At 46.5% G+C, this 21,779-nt stretch overlaps 1 long non-coding RNA gene across 1 annotated transcript; it reads right to left on the bottom strand.

Annotated features, from left to right (window-relative positions):
* Positions 1-255: 255 nt before the first annotated feature.
* LOC119566792 lies at positions 256-4,628 on the bottom strand. The gene is made up of 2 exons (XR_005226150.2): positions 2,978-4,628; positions 256-2,734 (listed from the first exon to the last, which is right to left on the bottom strand). It is a non-coding gene; the product is annotated as an uncharacterized LOC119566792 (long non-coding RNA).
* Between the last annotated feature and the right edge of the window lie 17,151 nt (positions 4,629-21,779).

Here is a 21,779-nt window from a genome sequence, read left to right as displayed (position 1 = left end):
CTAATTGATCGTTCTATTTTATCTAGTGTGTCCTTATTAGTTTGTATCTCCATATTCCAATCTGTATCATTTCACTCTATTTCCCTCAAATTTGGCCATATTAATCTAGGGTGAGTCATAAAGGTTTTAGTCATCTGACAGTGCCACTGAGATTGATCATACTGGAAATAAGTTATATTTCCACAAGTACATCACATCCCTTGGTTCATGAACCAGGTTTGGTTGTTTATTGTTACATTACCCTTTTTTATTTTGATGCCAACATCTATCTGTGTTTATTTCATATAATTCCCACCAACCATTTTTCCACTGTAAATTCGTGGTGAGATTACCTCCTTTCCATTCCAAATTCCAGTTTCCTTCTTTAACCAAGGTACCCCATTCCAATTGGGCTCCTAATATTTGCTTCTCTCCTAACCCAGATATCCACCATAATCCATTTCCTTCTGGTACTATTTCATAGTACCCTGTTTCATTTTCCCAGGTGCTGGCAAATATTACCGGATACACTTCCTGTGCCTTTCCATTGGGTATACCGGAAAGGACAAGAGTGCACTGGCGTATGGTATATGTATGCACTTACACCTTCCAGGTATCCTGGAATGATTGATTAATATAAGAGTAGTAACTCAATGCCCAGTTAAGAGTCTGGGGCCAAGTTCCTTTTTGGCTCTGTTCCAAGATATCTTTCCATTGTTCTCCCAAGCTTCCCTGGGCTTCTATACAAACTTCTCCCCAGGATAATCCTGAGCAGTTATCCCTTATTTGTTTAACGATATCCAGAATACTTTCCCCCAATAATGCACTCAATTCCATCACAGAATATCCCATCTTTTGTTTCCCCTTGTTTCCCGGTGTGTACTGACTGCATCAGTTGCTTTAAAGTCTCTCTCTTTCTTTCCATTAGGGTAGAGAGGCTCCATGTGTTTCCCAATCCCATTCCAGTGTTTAGTGTTTCCCATATGGTATCTCTCAACCATTCCTCTTCTTTCCACGTCCCAGATCCAATATGTTTTATATTGTGCAATCCATTTAGAACAGTCAGGATAATTAGTGTCAATCATCCAATCTTCAGGAAATAAGTTTATAAAAACTTTAAATCTGGACCCATTATATATGTATCTGTGCCTGCGGTCACGGTCTGGAATTAACCATTCCATGCATTCAGGGGAACAATTGGTTACATTAGGATGTTCCTGGGTCACTTTGGTGATATTAACCCATGTTTTACCTTCCCTGTGTTGTATATTCCCTGTATATGAGGTATGGCATCTTAAAGCACATTGATGTTCTTCAGGACATTTACATCTAGATACTACCCATCTCTCAACTTGGGTGTTATGGCAATGTCCCTTTACCATTATCCATTCATTTCCTAATTCCCATTCAAACACAGATTCAGCACAATGCCCTGATGAACACATGGTCTGGGTACACTAATTACATTCCCATTGACATATGTCCATATTTTCAGTGATGTTATAGTTTCACAGTTGTTCCTATATCTATGGGGGGAACCTCAGTCCCATTTTCAAGCCAAGCTCCTTGAGTTATACATTCTTGGGGTGCTTTGGTTACAAGGACCTTTTCTTGGGGTACATCTGGTTTCCATAGTTCCCCAGTTCTAGTATCAATAATTCGGGATTAGTGAATTCCTGAATATGTGTACAATTAGTTACACTCTAGGTCCACACACATCCTTTACCATCTGGATCATATGCTCATTCAACTACCAAAGTGTGTTGTTTTTTTTCCCAAAGGTTCCTTGCCAGCCTTTTGTCAATATTTTAGAGTTTAACCCTTGTGTCCACACAGAAACACATGCTCTTTTTCTTTCATGAAAGGTCCATATTCCTTGGGTGTCTTTTTTGGCCCCGAAAGGATTAACAGATTCTGTTACCACACAGTGCCAAACTTCTCCACCTCCCACATCCCGGTCTTCCTCATCCTAATCTTTACCAGGTCTGACCACTCTTTCCAATCTCTGAACCAAGGAATCAGCTGCCTGGATAAAAAGTTCTGTGTCCTCATTTTTCCCAGCTCCTTTTCCTTTAATTCTGGGGAGATAAGCCTTGTTGAAACATAATCTTTGGACAGTACTACAGACGATGGCTCTGAACCGTTATTCATCGTAAGGTTCGTGCCAGTTGGAACTGTGCCTAAATCTATATTATCCTCAGCAGTTAGGGACCGTTTCTGAATTTCCCCTCCTGCTTTTTCAGTTGGCGGAGATGCTGTTATAGGTCTGCATCCTATAAAAAGTGGAAATAAGGTGAATGGACGCTCATAACGAAATCCCCGTTCTATCCTCCTGTACAGAAACTCCACTGGTTCTACAAATACTGCTTCAAATTTTTCCATGCAACTCCAAATAAGTTGGAGACCATCTTCACAAGAACTTCTTCCTGGTCGGGGGTAGGTCCACCATACAGGACCTCTACTCCATAGTTTTGTGACATTCCAGTCCCAAGCCATACATCTTTCCTTTGCTTTAGATCACCTCTATTTCTCATTCCTTTACCCATTCAAAATTAGTACCCCCAATTCAAAAGAGGAAATCAGTGCATATCCTTGGTATAAGCCCTCATTGCTGTTGGAATTGTTTGATCACAATCTTTGGTCGCCTCTCCTGTGGGACAGATGGATGGCGATCCAGTAACCACATGACAGATGAGCCCACAGATGACAAAGCAAAACAGGTTCCACAGGATATTCCTTGCTTCCATGGATCAGTCTGTGCAAAAACAAAACACAGGCCTCTAACCATGCCTTATAGGTTAGTACATCTTATGATTATATACTATTTTGTCTACCTTATAGGTTTATGAACTATTATACTTGATGGATACAGTTTGACTTGATCAAAATGTCTCCATACATCCCCATTTGGAGTGGCCACCAGAACCACTATAGGACTGGTCACATATTTCACAGGGAAAGGTCCCTTCCATGTGGGTTTTAGCTTACCTTTACTTACCAATTCTTTGAGAATCACTTTGTCCCCTATCTTCTATTGATACCTAGATGGTCCTTTGTTCTTCCCTTTGTCTTCGCTGATTTTCTTGTGCCCAAATTTCTTCAATTGTTTGTACCAAATCTGCTATCCAAACTTCCTTCTGTACCCGTTCAGTTATCTGTTTTCTAGGTGGGAGTAGGAATTCAGGAGTCCTCATAGTTGGACCTGTCATTAACTCAAAAGGTGAGTACGTACTTCCAGCTGTCCCAAAGCTCTCATGGTTATCAGGAGTGCAGGTTAAAGCAGTTTCCCAATCTCAACCTTGTGTTTGAATTTGCTTGGTCAAGGCGGCTTTTATTTCTCTATTCCTTTCCATTTTTCCTGCACTCTGTGGGTGGTAGACTATATGCCATTTCTGTTTGATGCCCATCATTAATCGTAATGCTTTTACCACTGCTCCCACGAAGTAAGGTTCTTGGTAACTATTCATGACCAAGGGTATACCCCATCTGCTTAGTATTTGGGTCCATAAAGCCTGAGGTGTAGTTTGAGTTGTGTTATCTGTTGTGGGGATTTCTTCCACCCATCCTGAAAAATCATCTATGACCACCAAGCAAAAGGTTTTCTTTGTAGGAGTTCTTTGCAAAGGTCCAATGTAATCCATTTGTAATCTTTGCCACAAGCCCCTAGTGTCAGGTTGGTGTCTCAGTATTTTTGCTTTCCTGCTTTTAGGGTTAACTTGGGCACACACCAAGCATTGTTGACAAAATGTGGTCATATGCTTGTCCATTCCTGGCCACCACATTACCTTTTTTTACTTGGCGCTAATGTTCTTTTAGCCCTTGTTTATGTCCTCATTCATGGACAAATCGGATTATTTCTTCTCTATATTGTTCTGGAGGTACCCATCTTTCTTGATCTCCTTGTTTTGCTATGATCATTTGTTATTTCCCATTCTCCTTCTACTCCTGTTATACTTTGTCCCACTAGTTTCTATTCCTGTTCTTCATACTGTATGAATGCTTTGTGGTGTTCCAGAAATTTTTGATCAGCTGTATCAGTGTTTGTTTGCAGTTTTCCTGGATTTGCTTCATTTTTCATTTGAGATTGAATTACCACTTTGATGTCACTGTGAACCACAGCTGTTGCAGCTGCTGCTTTAGCCATTTTATCCACTTTAGCACTGTAGTATCCTTCCAGAGTATGTTGTTTAGCATGAGCCTTAACATGCTTGATTTCTGTGGAACCAATCCTTTTCCGAATAATATCAATAATAGTTTTCCAGTAATCCCAGTATACAACTTCTTTGCCTTCCCGCTGTTCCATATGGGTACCCATATGCTTACTTCTTGCACAGTCCATTGAGAATCAGAGCATATGACCACATCACAGTCCAAGGGAGTTGCTTCAAATGCTAGCTTGACTGCTGCCACTTCACATCCCTGGATTGACATCCTTTCACATGGGATTTCGAGTTCCTGTTTTGGAAACAAACAGTTGCTACTACACAAACCAGTTGACTCTCCCTGTAAGAACTAGATCCATCGGTGAACCATACCCACTTGGGATCCAATATTGCCTGTAGTAGATCCCCAGCTTCTTGCACAGGCCACTTGTACTGTGTCTGTATGGTATGACAAAGCTCTGTCCTTGTCTCAGTGGGTCCCGCATTTCCTGGCAGATTTCGCTAGCCTCAGAGGCTCACTGTGACCCTCCACATAGTCCTCCTCTCTCTAGAGGCAAGGGTCACAGCCTACTGAGCCATTTTCATCATAAGCCAGCGAGGGAGGTGAGGAGAAGCTATCCTCCCTTGTTCAGTCTCTGTTGTCTCCAAGTCTCAGTGATTAATCAGGGGGGCTAAGGAGGGAGCCTGGGCCCACTCTCTACTCCAGGCTCCAGCCCAGGGACCCTAATAGTATCAGCTATGGTAGCTGACCTTTTAGAAACATGACACATACAATTCCCTGGGCTAATTCCCCACAGCAGCCCCCACTTCCTCAAGCTCCATTTCACCCTTACCTCAGGGCCTCCTTCCTCGTGCCCAATATGGCATGTACTGCTCATTCTCTCCAACAGCACAACTTCCTCCCACAGCTCCTGACATGCACACCCACCTGACCAACTGGGAGGCTTTTAACTAGTTTCAGCCAGTCTCTGATTGGTTTCAGGTGTCCCAATCAACCTAGCTATCTTCCCTGCCTTCTGGAAATATCTTAATTGGCTCCAGGTGTCTTAATTGACCTGGAGCAGCTGCCATTTACTTATCCTAGTAACAGGAATTTGTTTAGCCTGGGGCTAATATATCTGTCTCCCACTACTTTTCTATAGCCATCTGGCCTTGCCCTGTCACAATGGGCACAGGACATTCATGTTGTTCCCCTTCTATTATTAGATCATATGGAAGTAGTGGGGGTTCCTTTACTCTATTCACCACAATTCTATTTACTCTCTGCAGTTCTGTGGAATCAGGGCCCACTTCGCCAAATGATGATCACTTACTCTCATATCAGAAGTCTTTCCTTGCAGAATCAGTTTCACAGGGGTGTGAGCTGTGGTTACAATAATAGGAGCTTGTCCTGTTATGTATTCCCATTTCTGTAAGGCCCATATAACAGCCAAGCATTTCCCTTCACATGGAGAAAACGTGGACTCATGGGGTGTTAATCTGTGCTTTCCCTAAGCAACGGGGCGTTGCTTTCCACATGTTTCCTGCAGTAGTACTGCACCTATAGCTCCCAAGCTGTGTGATGCCATGAAGTAAAAAGCTTCAGCTGGATCTGGATATGCTAATACTGGTGCAGCCATAACTGTTTCTTTTAACTTCCTGAATGCCTCGTCATGTTCTGGGCCCCAGTCCCATTGTTGGTTTCTTTTTGTTAGGGACCACGGGGGTCTACATATTTTAGCAAAATTTGGTATAAAATCCTGAACAAATCCAACAGCTCCTAACAATACCCTAACTGAACGCACATCCACTGGCTTAGGGAGGGTGCTTAAGATTTCCACTCTTTGTTTACTGATAGTACAACCCTCCTGTTCCAAAATAGTACCTAGGTACTCAACTTCTTGCTGTACCAGCTGTGCCTTGTCCCATGGTAATTTAAAGCCTGTTTTCTCCACTGTGCCCAGGATCAGTTTAGTTCGATGTTTACACTCCTCCTGGGAAATGGCTGTTATCAATATGTCATCCACATAAGAAGTAACCCATGGCTTATCCAAATCCGGGAGTTGATCCCACATCCTTGTCACATGTGCTATACCTGGAGCATCGTGGCAACCCATGGGGACACATTGAAATGTTAACTGTTTGTTCTGGAATGTAAAAGCAAATCAGGACGGACTCTCAGGAGTTAATGGAATGGCAATGAAACAGACAGCAATATCCAAGACAGAGAACCATTTAGCAGCTGCAGCTATTCCAGCCAGTATAGCTGGTGCCAGCAGGACTGTAGCCACAGATTTTTCTATAATCAATCATGAGGCACCACCGTCCATCCGATTTCTGCACAGGCCAGATCAGAGAACTGTATGGACTTTGTACTCCACCACCACTTCTTGTTCTTTTAAATCCTGTAGCAATTCGTCTATATGTGGAACAGCTTCTGTAAGATAGAAATATTGAAGAACTGGTTTTACAAATTTTCCTACTATTTCCACTGCTGCTTGTATGCCCCCACATTCGGATTTCTTCTTGGCCCACACCATAGGGAACTCCCAGTCCATTCATTATCTGGTAGCATCACCTCTGCTATGGCTTTGCAAGCTCCTTTCCTTAATCCTTCTGAAATCACCTGCTCACTCACAATCCCTGTCTCCCTTTTCCACAGCAAACCTCCTGCCAGATCAATTATCCATTTCTCTTGCCATTCCACATCGGCACCTAAGATGGCATTTTCAGTCATGCTGTTACAGACCACTGTATCTGTCCAAAACTTACTGTGTCCTGTTACCCATGGCAGGTTTTTCAATAAAATCCCTTTCACTCCTTTGCCTTGAAATCCAAATAAATGAATAGTTGTCCTTTCTGCACACCCTCCTGCACCGATTTAATCAGAGTTGCCTCCACTCCTGTATCAATTAACACTAGCAACCATTGTATGTTTCCTCCCGCCCCCACCTGCCCCGCTTCCACATAAGGTCTATCAGTTATGTGGGGCTGTAATTTAGCCACTGATGTCCAATCTTGGGGGCAGAGGTTGCTAAGGGCCAGACAACCCTACTGAGATATGGAGCTACCCTGACGGGAAGCTGCCACATGCATCTGAGCCAATTCCTGGGACAACAAGCTGTAAGGGCCTACCAGATCTCCGGTACCTGTTCCCACAATCTCAACAGCCCTAGCCCCAGGTTGTGGCGCAGTCTGTGACTTGTTCCCTGCCAAATCATTCACAGCATTTAACAAAACCTCTAAAGGTTGTCCATCTAAACGAACCATATCCGCTCCTTTCTCCTGGAGTAAAGCCCATATTTGTGCTTGCATCGATCCTCCACCGGACCCTCCATGTACTTTGTGGGGTTGTCCCACGCGAGCGTGATTAGGACCATTGTAGCCTTCTCGGTTGCTGTAAGAAACCTTGCTGACCACCTTCCGGGAGGAGCCACTTATTCTGCTTACCACCTTCTCTGCCTCTCGGGCTATTTAATCAATCTAGCCTGATCCAACTCTCTCGAGATCCTATAAACACTTTAATAGGTTCCCTTAAACGATGATATAACAAATCTGTTACCGGCTGTTCCTCCATATCAGCTAGAGAACCTGCCTACAACAATAACTGACCCTCTCTCCTCCTGATGCACCAGTAAAACTGCCTTTCTTAACTCAGGTTTCAGAGTAGCAGCCGAGTGTTAGTCTGTATCCGCAAAAAGAACAGGAGGACTTGTGGCACCTTAGAGACTAACAAATTTATTTGAGCATAAGCTTTCGTGGGCTACAGCTCACTTCATCGGATGCACAGAATGGAACATATAGTAAGAAGATATATGTACATTTGCACATTGGCCAAACCGGACAGTCTCTAAGCAAAAGAATAAATGGACACAAATCAGACATCAAGAATTATAACATTCAAAAACCGGTAGGAGAACACTTCAACCTCTCTGCCCACTCAGTAACAGATTTAAGGGTGGCAATTTTGCAACAGAAAAGCTTCAAAAACAGACTCCGAGAAACTGCTGAGCTTGAATTAATATGCAAACTAAATAGCATTAACTTGGGATTGAATAGAGACTGGGAGTGGCTGGGTCATTACACATATTGAATCTATTTCCCTAAGTTAAGTAACCTCACACCTTCTTGTCAACTGTCTAAATGGGCCATCTTGATTATCGCTACAAAAGTTTTTTTTCTCCTGCTGATAATAGCTCATCTTAACTAATTAGCCTCTCACAGTTTGTATGGCAACTTCTGTGTGTGTGTGTGTGTGTGTGTGTGTGTGTATATATATATATATATATATACACTTACTATATGTTCCATTTTATGCATCCGATGAAGTGGGCTGTAGCCCACGAAAGCTTATGCTCAAATAAATTTGTTAGTCTCTAAGGTGCCACAAGTCCTCCTGTTCTTTTTTCTTAACTCAGAAGAGGTTAAGAAATATCGAGCTATCCTCTGTACTGCAGCCTCTCTGTCCTCTCAATTTGACTCCATTTCAAGCTCTGCTAACACCGCCATCCCTTCTGTAGGGCCAACACAAGTTATTGCCAGGTCCCTTAAGTCTCCCAAATCCAGATGTTTTCTAACAGCGTATCCCATTAATCAAGTCAGATATGTTTTTTGAGTCAAGGGACCTAATTGCTTAGCTAATGCCTGCTTTTCAATTTGAGTTAATGGGCAAGTTGTTTCTTCCAATACATAGCCGGGGAATTTAGGTATTTGAACCACCACCGCTGGCTGTCTTTCCATTTCTTCCCCTGATTCAACAGGCTCATCCTCCTCATCCAGAAGTTCAAATACCAAGCTCCCTTCTTGATCCTTCACCATTGTACCATCAGTATTGTATTTAGCTCTATATCTCTGTTTTCTAATCACTTGTGGATGCCTTATGGGTATATCAATGTTATGGTATGTAGGCTGACTTGCTGCTTCACTCCCATACTTTTTGCCAGACTGTAATGACACACACACCCTTTTGCCATTCTTTTCCTCTTTCATACATTCATATGGAGGTGGAGGGGCACTTGGCATTACATATTCTTCCTCCTTCTCTTGCGCTTTTCCCCCCGCCACACCTTCACAACATTTTCCCAGTCCTTGTCATTCCAGGGATTATGATCAAAAGCCATGCTACAAACAGATGTCCTAGCTACCAAAGCAGACGCCAGCTTATTAATCACTTCGATGCATTTCATATGATTCTCCTTTCCAGGTGGTTTTGTAGCTTGTTCAGTTAAAACTGACACAGCCCCTTTATATCGTTTTGCCTCCAATTTATACTTTTGTTTTTCCTGCATTTGTGCATCCATATCACATTCCAATTCCTGACAAGTTTGAGTTAAAGCAGCAATCTACTGGACATGAGTTACATTTTGCATCAGAGCAGTTTGCAAATCTCTTTTTATCCCCTCATTTTGTAATCTCAGTTTCTCCAGCTCCTCTTGCAAACTTTCCTTCTCCTGTTTCCAAATCTCATGCTCCTCTGAAAATGTATTCACAGCCTGATACATAATCCAAAGAGAATCGTTTGTCATTTATTACTTTTTAGGAATAGGAGTGCCACGTCTGATATTTTAACAGCATGTCATTCAAACACCCTTCCTTGTACAGGACAGGAACAGCATTTGGCAACCATAGATCAGAGCCAAGATCTTCATATGCCTTTCTCAGTAAGCACCTCTGTAGTAGCAGGATTATGTTTGTATTTTATATAATTTAGAATGAAGGATAAAGAATAATAATGTAGCATGTATTAGTGTATGATCTGATCATATCCTGCCAACCACCTTTTTTGAATAACAGAAAGGAATGGCGTAATGGGCCAATGGGTAGAGATACATCAGCCAGAATCTGTGTCTGGACTAATTTCAAAGCAGTAACAGACCTTTGAGGGTCACCAATTTGTTGTAGGTTTAGCATTTTAAAATAAGTAAAAGAGTGCCATAATTGTTTTCTTTTGCATTGCAATTTGATGTTCCTGTTCAAAGTGTTCTGTGTAAATTAATTATGTTTTGTGTGTGAATGAGGAATGTATGTGTTAAGAGATAAGTGTGAAGGCCATTGCTGAACCAGATGTATGAGGGAGGAACCGGAGACAGACTCAAGGGCGCCAGGAGGCTGCAACATGCCCCTATTGAAGCATCAGAGGAAGGTCGATTGACAACTCTAAAGATGAGACAGGCACCTTGTGATGGGTTGGATCACAGAAACCCCCTGGGAGGCTGCCACCTGATGTGCCAAGACTACTTCTGCTCTTGCTTTCCTGCCCTGTCAGCTTAGGACTTCAGTGCCCTGTCTGGTTTGAGCCAGACTGCTAGCCTACTGCAAATCCAGACCCAGGTCTGAACCACGTCCCCTAACAGCTCTAGACTTAACTGAAAGCAGCTTACAGAAGTGTTCCTGTCTTTGATACGCAGATGCCCAACTCCCAGTGGGGTCCTGTCATAACCATACAGCTAAGGGTAGCCTAGAATTCCTCCTTACCTGTAAGGGGTTAAGAAGCTCAAATAACCTGGTTGGCACCTGACCAAAAGGACCGATGGGGAAAGAAGATACTTTCAAATCTGCGGGGAAGGTTTGTGTGTGTGTTTTCTTTTGGGAAGCAGAGAAGCATCAGGTCAGAAAACTCCTTCTCCTATAAACAATTCTAAAAGTCTCTCATATTACAAAAGTTGTAAGTAAAAGCCATGCAAGGCATGTTAGATTGTCTTTTGTTCTGCTTGTGAATTTTTCCTTTGCTGGAGGGAGGTTTATTCCTGTTTTTTGTAACTTTGAAACTAAGCCTAGAGGAAGTTCTGCTGTGTTTTTGAATCTTTTGTTACTCTGTAAAGTTATTTTCCATCCTGATTTTACAGAGGTGATTTTTACCTTTTTTTAAAATAAGGTCCTTTTAAGAACCTGAATGATTTCTCTATTGTCCTAAGACCCAGGGGTTTGGGTCTGTGATCACTTTGTAACCAATTGGTTAGGATATTATTCTCAAGCCTCCCCAGGAAAGGGGGTGTAAGGGGTTGGGGGGATATTTGGGGGGAATAGGAACTCCAAGTGGTCCTTTTCCTGATTCTTTGTTAAATCACTTGGTGGTGGCAGCGTACCCTCCAAGGGCAAAGAATTTGTGCCTTGGGGAAGTTTTAACCTAAGCTGCTAGAAATAAGCTTGGGGGGGGTCTTTCATGTGGGTTCCCACATCTGTACCCCAGACTTCAGAGTGGGGAGGGAACCCTGACAGGTCCAAACCCTAAATAAATCCGTTTTACCCTGTATAAAGCTTTTTCAGGGTAAATGCATAAATTGTTCGCCCTCTATAATACTGATAGAGAGATATGCACAGCTCTTTCCCTGCCCCCTCCCCCCGACTATTAATACATACTCTGGGTTAATTAATAAGTAAAAAGTGATTAACCTCAGAAAGTAGGATTTAAGTGGTTCCAAGTAGTAACAGACAGAACAAAGTGAATTACCAAGCAAAATAAAATAAAACACTCAAGTCTAGTACAGTAATAAAAACTGAATACAGATTTAATCTCACCCTTAGAGATGTTTCAATAAGTTTCTTTCACAGACTGGACACCTTCCTAGTCTGGGCACAATCCTTTCCTTGGTATAGCCCTTGTTCCAGCTCTGGTGGTAGCTAGGGGATTCCTCATGATGGCTGCCTCTTTGGTCTGTTCCACCCACTTATATATCTTTTGCATAAGGCGGGAATCCTTTGTCCCTCTGGGTTCCCACCCCTCCTTCTCAATGGAGAAAGACCAGGTTAAAGATGGATTCCAGTTCAGGTGACATGATCACATGTTCTGTGAGACCCCAAGCCTTCATTCCTCCCAGCCTGACTCACTGGAAGGCCTGCCTGCAAACAGAGCCATCCACAGTCAGTTGTCCTATCCGATGGGAGCCATCAAGATTCCCAACCACCATTAATGGCCCACACTTTGCAGAATTACAATAGGCCCTCAGAGTTATATTTCATATTTCTAGTTTCAGATACAAGAGTGATACATTTATACAAATAGGATGAACACACTCAAAAGATTATAAGCTTTGTAATGATACCTTACAAGAGAACTTTTGCATGAAGCATAGCCCAGTTACATTATATTCACACATTAGCATATTTTTATAAAATCATACAGAGTGTGTCACACACCTAACAATGGGGACAAGATAGCAGTGATCAAAACCAGCATGGGATAACCCCCTGAGGAACTTGATGTAAAGAATGAGAAGGACAATTTAACAAAACAAGCACTCAAACAACAATTGATTACAGCATGATGGTGCAAAACTCATTGGTCCCAATGAAGGAAAATCACTAGATAAACAGGGGGCCTTACCATGAAACTTTGGGTTCGTTCTGCCAAGACTTCCGCAGAACATCGTGTTGCGGCCGACGGAACCTGGCTCCTCCCTACCAGTGATCAACCTAGCTGGGCACGAGGTTGATCCGGACTCTGGACTGGTAATTATAACATCAACTGGCAGGACAGTGTGTGTGTCTGTGTGTGTGTGTGTGTGTGTGTGGTATGATTGAATGCATATGCTAATTGTTGTATCTTCAATAAATGTGGCTTACCCACTGAAAAAGATCCTGTGTGCTTCTTATAAGCATAACACCTCTCAACCATACCTGGAGTCTTCAGGGCTTTCCCCTTGTCCCCCGGTATGATGACCCTTCCCTGTCTGCATTTGTGAAACACTGACAACAGGAACGACCAATATAACCCCGCTCACCGGTATATTTCCCTTTCTTCATACTGTAACTAAATCTGGCCCCCAAGCTATAATTAATATATCAGAACTGATTCAGAACAATATTCAAATTAGTCGGTTAACACCAATGATTCAAGATACCAAGCTCTTAACAGGCAACCAGTTCAGACTGCGTTCGATTCAGTTTAAAGACCTTTTCACTTAGACAGGACAGTAAACCATCTTCTGCTACCAAATGTTGACCACAGGGGGCGCTACTACCCTTGAAATGGATCTTTACTGGCTCCTAGCGGAGCAGATTACTGTCATACCGGTGAAAAAGGTCCACAGTAATTATCTTCAGTACACAGCATCTTATTGAGAAGGAATGACACAAGCGGTAAAGGGTTATATTAAGCACATAACTCCAACGTTAGACATTAAGAGCTATGCATTCCTCTTAGCGAGTCTCTCACAAACATACACAAACAGGTTCTGCGCTAGCCTCACACAGTTCCTTCCTGCTTGGCAAACAGAGAAGGTGGTTACCAATTTTATAGATGGCTTCTTCCCTCCTGCTCTGTTCTTCTCAGCCCTCTGGTCTGTCTTGGATTCCCTTGAGGCAAGGCCTTGGTTGCCTTGAGACCCCTCTGGTTCACAGTCCTACTCGAGCCCATGGAGCAGAGTTTTGGCTACTCTGTCTTGCAGCGTTGCTTCTTCAAGCGTCCATTAAGGAATCCCAACCACGGTAATTTACTTTGCTAGATTCTTGTACTCTTTCCTCAAAGGAGTCACATGTCTTAAAAGCATGCCCAGTGCACATGTGGTTACTAATTTTTACCAGATTAGTATTTTAGAAGGGGCTGGGTGGTGGTGGTCCCGAACGCAGATCACCCCACGTTTACTCACTCATCAATCATTCACTCTGGCTCTCTGCGTGGTGTCCTTGCTGTAAGGTCACTATAACCAGGTCGACCTGTGCTCTATGTTGGAATTTTATACATGTGATATTTACTTTTGCATGGGCCCATATTTGCTGACCAATAGGTTCAATATAGATCACACATGCAGACTTTGCCAGTCCTTTATCAAATTTGCTTCTGCTTAAAGGGAACCTGCTCCCAGGATCCTCTGCAGCCATTCAGCCATGTTTAAGTCATGTCAAGTTATGTTCACACCATTCATTCAGTATGGCCACACCAATTTGGCACCATCCCAACAATTAATGCCTGACATTTTTTTCTCCTGAAGTGCTGAGCATCCAAAAGTCCATTTGAAGTCACTGGCAGTTGCAGATGCTTAGCAAATCTGAAATTCAGATCCTAAGGCCTGAGTCCTGCAACTAGATCTGCATAGGGGCCCCTGGATGGAGACACATTTTTAACCAAGTTAGACAGATTAAATACTAAATTCTGGCCTTTTAATACAAACATTTCCAAATAGAGATTGTTTTCTGGGGTACTGCAGTGAGAAGTACCTGAAAGCGGATATTACTCCTTAGAACCCCTGAAACTCCCCAAAAAATTCCTTAGCCCCATCCCCCCACACATACCCTTTGAAGTGCTGCCATATGTGCAAAGCAGCAGCACCTGGGCCCTTCGGAAGATCTACATGTCTTATCAGGGAGAGCCGGAAAAGTGGTGGTCCCACTGATCCCTGTCAACTTAGTTGCATGCTGAAGTCCTTGCCACATAGATCTAACAGAAACAACAAGGAGTCCTTTTGGCACCTTAGAGACTAACAAGTTTATTTGGCCATAAGCTTTCGTGGGCTAAAACCCACTTCATCAGATGCATGGAGTGGAAAATACACAAGGCAGGTAAATATACACAGTACATGAAAAGATGGGAGTTGTCTTACCAAGTGGGGGGTCAGTGCTAACGACAATTCAATTAAAGTGGAAGTGGGCTATTCTCAACAGTATAATACCAAGGGAGGAAAAATCACTTTTGTAGTAGTAATGACGCTAATGTAATCAGGGTAGCCCATTTCAAACAGTTGACAAGAACATGTGAGTAACAGTAGGGGGAAATCAGTATGGGGAAATTAGTTTTTGGGTGCTAGAAACAGGAGCACTTCTTAAGCTGTTTTCAGTTAAGCCTGCAGCTTTTGGGGGACATGGTTCAGACCTGGGTCTGTTTGCAGCAGGCTAGCACGTCTGGCTCAACAAGACAGGGTACTGAAGTCCCAAGCTGCCAGGAAAAATGGGCTCAGAGGTAGTCTCAGCAGATCAGGTTTATATTCTGTGACCCAGCTGTGACGGTCAGTGGGGATCCTGGATGCAACACACTGGCAGGGGTTCTGGCCATGTCGCAGCCAGACTAGGGTTGGCTGCCCCTGGGCTACTTCCGGACTCCCCCTCTATCCAGCACCTTGGGTTCCTCGGGATAGCTGGCACAGGGCAGGCTCGGCCACTCCTTCAGGTAGCTGTCCTGGGGCAGGCCCGGCCAGCCCTTGGGTCTGCCACAGATCACTGGGGTCTCCCAATCAGGAGATAGGCCAGAGACATCTGGCCTCCCCGGCAGCTGCTCTGCCAGTGAGCCCTGGGGGGCGGGCTCAGAGCTCCCTGGCTCTGCCCACTCTGGTGTCCAGAGGGGCTCATCTCTCTCTGGGGCAGTGGGGAACCACATCACTACACCTACACACCCACACACCCCTCCTGCTAGTCCGGGCCAGGCTCTTCCATACCTCCTAGGCAGGACAGGAAGTCCACATTGGCGTGGTCTTTGCTGGCCCTATGCTGGATGGTGAAAGTATAGAGCTGTAATGCCAGGTGCCAGTGCATTAGCCTAGCGTTGTTGTTTTTCATTTTGGTTAACCACTGAAGTGGGGCATGGTCTGTGAGTAGCATAAATGGGGCCTCAAGGAGGTAGTACCGCAGGGCGTCACAAGCCCATTTCACCATGAGTGCTTCTTTCTCTACTACCGTGTAGTTCTTGCGGAGAAATAATTTCCGGCTGAGATATAAAGCCAGGTGGTCTTCTCTGTCGATTTCCTAGGACAGGACAGCCCCGACCCCCACCTCCGAGGCGTCCGTGTGGAGGATGAATTGACAATTGAAGTCCGGGCTATACAGGACTTGTTCCCAGCAGAGGAGCTCTTTGAGTGTCCAGAAGGCATCTTCGCATTCTTGAGTCCATGATTCAGGCCGGGGGCTGTCCTTAGTCAAAAGTTCCGTCAAGGGAGTGGAAATGGAAGCGAACTGGGGAATGAACCACCAATAGTAGCCCGTGAGCCCCAGAAGTTGTCGCACTTGACGTTTCGTGGTGGGTGGCGGGCATGCCGCCAGTGCTTGAACCTTCCCAATGAGGGGCTTCGCCCGTCCTCCCTCTATAGTGTATCCGAGGTACGTTGTCTCTTGCCATCCGATGCGACTTTTTTTTTTGCTTGGCCGTTAGTCCCGCCTTTTGCAGGGATCTCAGGACCACAGCTACCCGCTCCAGGTGGTCCTCTCACTGGCGGCTGTAGACTACAATGTCATCCAAGTACGCTGCTGCATAGTCTCGATGGGGCCACAGGAGGCAGTCCATCAGTCATTGGAATGTCTCCAGGGCCCCATGGAGGCTGAAGGGCATCTGGGTAAATTGGTAAAGTCCCGTTGGGGTGGTGAACACTGTCTTCTCCTTAGAGATGGGGGGGTGTGGGATCTGCCAGTACCCCTTACTTATGTAACGGGTTGTGATGAAACAGGCCTCCCCTAGGCAACCGAGCAGTTCATCCATGCGGGGCATAGGATATGCATTGAACCTCGAGATGGCATTGACCCACCGGAAGTCTATACAGGAGCACCGTGTTCCGTTGGGCTTGGGTACCAATACCATCGGACTGCACCACTCACTCTTTGACGGTTCAATCACTCCTAGGGCTAGCATGGCCTGAATTTCCTCCTCGACCTCATGCCGCATTTGGTGCGGCAGGGGCCTGGTCATCTCCTGGATTAACCCTTCCTGACTCGGTCTGGATGGCATGATGGACCAGGGTTGTGTAACCAGGTAGGACTGTAAAGGTTCCCCTGAAAGCCTGCAGGAGACATTGGGCCTGCTTTCACTGCTCCTCCGTGAGCGTGTCCCTGAGCTGGGATCCTGCAGGGTCCTCTGTTGGGGCATGCGGGGACCCAGCTATGGTTCTGGTGGGTAAGGGTTAATTAACAGGCCCTCCTGCTCCCGCCATGGTTTCAAGAGATTCATGTGATATCGCTGGATCTTCTTACGCTGGTCGGGCTGGTGGACCTCATAGGTGACGGGCCCGACCTTCCGGGTCACCTCATGGGGTCCCTGCCACCAGGCTAGCAGCTTCGATTTGCTTGACGGCAGGAGAAGCAGGACTCGATCACCTGGCTCAAACCACGCTTCCTGGTTATAGGTTCATGCCTGGGCTTCCTGGGCGGCTTTTAAATTTTCGCGCACTAGAGCTCCAGCCTGAGCAAGGTGCTCCTGGAGCTGGTGAACGTACTTCAGAAGGCCCTGGGTCAGAGACGGAGACTGCTCCCATGTCTCTCGCATTAAGTTTAATAGGCCTTGTGGGTGGCGGCCATATAGTAGCTCAAACGGGGAAAATTTTGTTGATGACTGGGGTACCTCGCAGATAGCCAGCAGTAAAGGCGGGAGTAGCTGGTCTCACTGGCGAAGCTCCTCTGTGTGGAACTTGCGCAGCATCTCCTTCAGGGTCCAATTGAACGTTCCACCAACCCGACAGTCTGTGGGTGGTAGACGGAGGTGCGCAACTGTTTAACTCCCAGAAGCTCGCATACCTGTTGCAACAGCCAGGAGGTAAAATTGGTGCCTTGGTCCATTAGGATCTCCCGGGCCAGCCCCACTCAAGCGAAAACCTTCACTAGTTCACCAGCGATGGTTCGGGTGGTGATGCTCCACAATGGCACGGCCTCAGGAAAACAGATGGTATAATCAATGATAACCAACACATACTGGAATCCTGCGGCACTTCTCGGGAGCGGGCCCACCAGGTCCATAGACGCCTGCTCAAATGGCATCTCCACTATGGGCATGGGAACCAAAGAGGCCTTAGGCACCCGTGGGAGAGCTGCGAATTGGTACTCTGCGCAGGAGCTACAATAGTTCCTCACCTCTTGGTGAATGCCAGAAGAACCGTGTCAAAATCCGGACGAGGGTCTTCTCATGGCCCAAGTTCCCTGTGGCAGAGATGTCTTATGCGAGCTTCATCACTGCTCATCAGTGGCACCAAGGCACCAGCAGCTGGGTCTGTGGTTCCTTCGTGCGGGGATCCTGTTCCACCCTGTAAAGACAGTCATGGTGTAGCTCAAAACGGGGCCACTGATTTGCATGACACGAGTCAATCACAGCCCCATTGACGACAGCTAGTTGTCCTTAGGACCAACTAAGGGTGGGACCTGTGCTCTTTGATTGTGTCAAAAGTTGGTGTTAAGTAGGGGTTCGACAGCTGGTCCAGGAAGGGGGTCCTCTGGTTCCTCGGTCCCTCACTCGGGGTCCGGGGCCTCCTCCTCCTCTTCTGGCTGGGCCTCGGGGCAATCCCCTTCCAGCGCAGGGGTCGAGCAGAGAACCTCCTCGAACGCTGGCCACTCATGCCCCAGAATCCCTGTGTAGGCTAGTCGAGGAGCCAGGCAGACGACCATCCGTTGTGTGACCCCGGCCACGGTGAGCGGGACCCGGGCACTAGGGTATGGCCGCACGTCGCTGAGGATGCAGTGCAGCCAGATCGTCCCCAGATGGGGGTTGGCCTGAGGCCCCAGAGTCTGACGGATTAGCGTATGGCCGCAGCCTGAATTGATCAGTGCCTGGGTTTGGTGGTCCTCGACAACTACTGGAACTGTGATCTTGGGGACCTGTGGCAGCCAGGCCTGGCTCCCACATAGACGTGGCTGAAGCTGCAGTCCATCTCCGTGCAATCACACTGCAAGTATCCATATTTCCAGCATAAAAAACAGGGCTCAAGTTCCAGGGGACCACCCTGGGTGGGGCCTCCCATCTGGCCCCTGGGGGGACTCTGATTGGTCCTCAGAATGCTCTGCACGAGGGGCACAGATCCTTGTCGACATGGGAGTTCGGGGCATCTGGCCTGAAGCCCTGAGTGAGCCTCTTGCCCATGTGGGAGGCTCCACACTTCAATCTGGGCACCCTGTTTCTTTTCGGGGTTAGGGCGCTCTGGCCCTGTGGGGGTGGGCTCGGGTAGCTGGTCCCACCGGCACTTCGGCTGCAAGGAAGTCTTCCATCAGTGCGACGGCGGTGGTTAGCAAAGCACCCAGGCCCTTCCCTACGACGGGAGGATGTGAACGAACAGTTCTAAAATAATTTACTCCATGACCTCGTCTGTGACCCACCTCTCCGGCTGTAGCCACCGCTTGCATGCTTCCCTCAGCTCTTAGGCCACCAACCAGGGTCTGGCACCTGTGGGGTAGGTCTGGCTCTGGAACCGCTGCTGAAAGTTTTCCGGGCTGATGTCCAAGGCATCCAGGATCGCTGTCTTTACCTGGCTATAGGCCTTTCCATCCTCTGTAAGACCAGCCCTCTGTATGCCATTTGGGATGTCCTGGTGAAGTACAGGGCCAGGAGGGTAGCCCATTGGTCAGGGGCCCATCCCGCAACCAGCCCCACCCTTTCAAAAGTTACCAAAAAGGCTTTGTGTCGTTGTGGTGTCCCATCTTGGTTAGCCGCACCGGCATGGTGGTGTGAGGTGACCCGGCCGCGTCTCCTGGCTGGGGCTCTGCAGGGCGTGGCAGTACTGTTGCCACGGGCTGCATGCATTGCTGCTGGTGTTCCTGGTTCTGAAACCCCAGGTCCCGAACCAGCTGCTGCTGCGCTCCTGGCAGCTGGATGAGCTGCTGTGGGAGCTGAGCCGCATGCTGCCGCTCCTGGCTCTCGGTCAGGAGCCTGATAAGTTTGTCCATATCCATGGCTTTTTCTGGGGTTCGTTCCCCCCAGACTCCTTCTCACAGGGGTCGAGGGATCGTGCCCACATACTCCACCACGTGTACAGCAGTTAGCCGGAGCTCATCTCTCTCTGGGGCGGCGGGGAACCACACCGCCTCACTAGGTTTGGGAGGAGGCCTAGCGGGGAATTAGTCTGGCAATGGTGAGTCAGGTGCTCAGGCCCTCAGGCAACAACAATATATAAACAGTGCATCCAGGCCCTTAGTCAGGGCTGGCATGCAGTGGAGTGGGAGGGCCAGCGTCCCCCGCTACCACCCAACTCGTGGGTGGCAGTCTCCCCCTCTCCCAGGCCTTCAGACCTAGGGCCTGGGCTCACTGTTTGAACCTGTTTATATACTGTTATTGCTCAGCCCCTGCCTGAGGGCCTGAGCCCCTGACTCACCATTGCCCCGCCCTGACCTAGGGCCTGGGCTTACGACTAACTGTGTTTATTTCTGCCCTCACAAAGGCCGCGGAGGAAGACTCCTGCGGCCGGACTAACTCCCTGCTAGGCCTCCTCCCGAACATAGTGAGGTGGTGTGGTTCCCTGCCGCTCCAGAGAGAGGGACGAGCCCCAGCTAATCTCTCCACATGGACCAACTTCAGTTGGTGAAAGAGACAGGCTTTTCAGCTAACACAGGTTCTTCAGGTCTGTGTAAGTTTGAAAACTTGTCTTTCACCAACAGAAGGTGTTCCAATAAATGCTATTGCCTCATCAATCTTGTCCCACTAATAGACTGGGCCCAAACACAGCTACACTAACACTCCAAAAAAAAAAGTACTTCGTTTTTCTGCTTTATTGGGAACATTGTTCACGCAGCTCCCTCAGTGGGAGATTGTTCCTACAAAACTTGATTACCCTATCAGAACTGAGGAACTATTATGTAATTAGCAAAGCAGCTGTGTCCGCAAGGGCTGGGGGGGAGATACCAGCGAAAGGAGGACACTCAGGCCTAAGGATAGTAAACTATGCTTTATTGAAGGAAGGACTTACGCTCCAATCTGCGCGGGGAGCCCCTAGGATGCACGGAGGAGCTGCAGGGGACTCTGGCCATTCGGGACAGCTGACCAGGCGGGACTCGGGGGTGGAGGGTGGAAGGGGGGAGTCCTCTATGGCACTATATTCTCCGCGCTCATCTCAGGGTTACATGGGATCAACAGCCGGTTACATTCTTACATGTATAATTTATGCTTATTACATAAACTGACTCGTTTACAGGCAAAAATATGCTGAGCTATGCTACAATATCTTTTGGCAGGGTCTGTCGGACAAAGTTCATTGAAACTGCCTGCATCCTCCGCTTACCTCCAGTCACATACTCAGTCCACCACTTAGCTCCTCGCCAATCTTCCGCAACCTTGCCCCTACAGCAGCACACACTGTTTGGCCAGCATGGGTGTTGCACTGTCTGGTGTGGCTCACTACAGTTGAGTGCCTACCTCAGGGCAGACACACTAACTGGTGGTATGTTCTATAATTAGATTTCACCAAGTCAGTAACAAATATGAACTCCCACATCACGGTAATACTCTTACCAGGAAATCACAAAAAGAAAAGGAGTACTTGTGGCACCTTAGAGACTAACCAATTTATTTGAGCATAAGCTTTCGTGAGCTACAGCTCACTTCATCGGATGCATAAAGTGGAAAATACAGTGAGGATGTTTTTATACACACAGACCATGAAAAAATGGGTGTTTATCACTACAAAAGGTTTTCTCTCCCCCCACCCCACTCTCCTGCTGGTAATAGCTTATCTAAAGTGATCACTCTCCTTACAATGTGTATGATAATCAAGGTGGGCCATTTCCAGCACAAATCCAGGGTTTAACAAGAACATCTGAGGAACAGTGAGGGGGGGTTAGGAAAAAACAAGGGGAAATAGGTTACCTTGCATAATGACTTAGCCACTCCCAGTCTCTATTCAAGCCTAAGTTAATTGTATCCAATTTGCAAACTGTTCCTCAGACGTTCTTGTTAAACCCTGGATCACTTCTCCTTTCTCAATTCTCCAGCCGTAAGAACAGGAAGTACTAAAAATTCCAAATATTATTTTGTTGTCCTCTGAAAAAGTT

Source organism: Chelonia mydas, chromosome 1 (assembly GCF_015237465.2).
Source record: "Chelonia mydas isolate rCheMyd1 chromosome 1, rCheMyd1.pri.v2, whole genome shotgun sequence".
NCBI lineage: Eukaryota > Metazoa > Chordata > Testudines > Cheloniidae > Chelonia > Chelonia mydas.
This window is presented reverse-complemented; position numbering and strand designations above follow the sequence as displayed.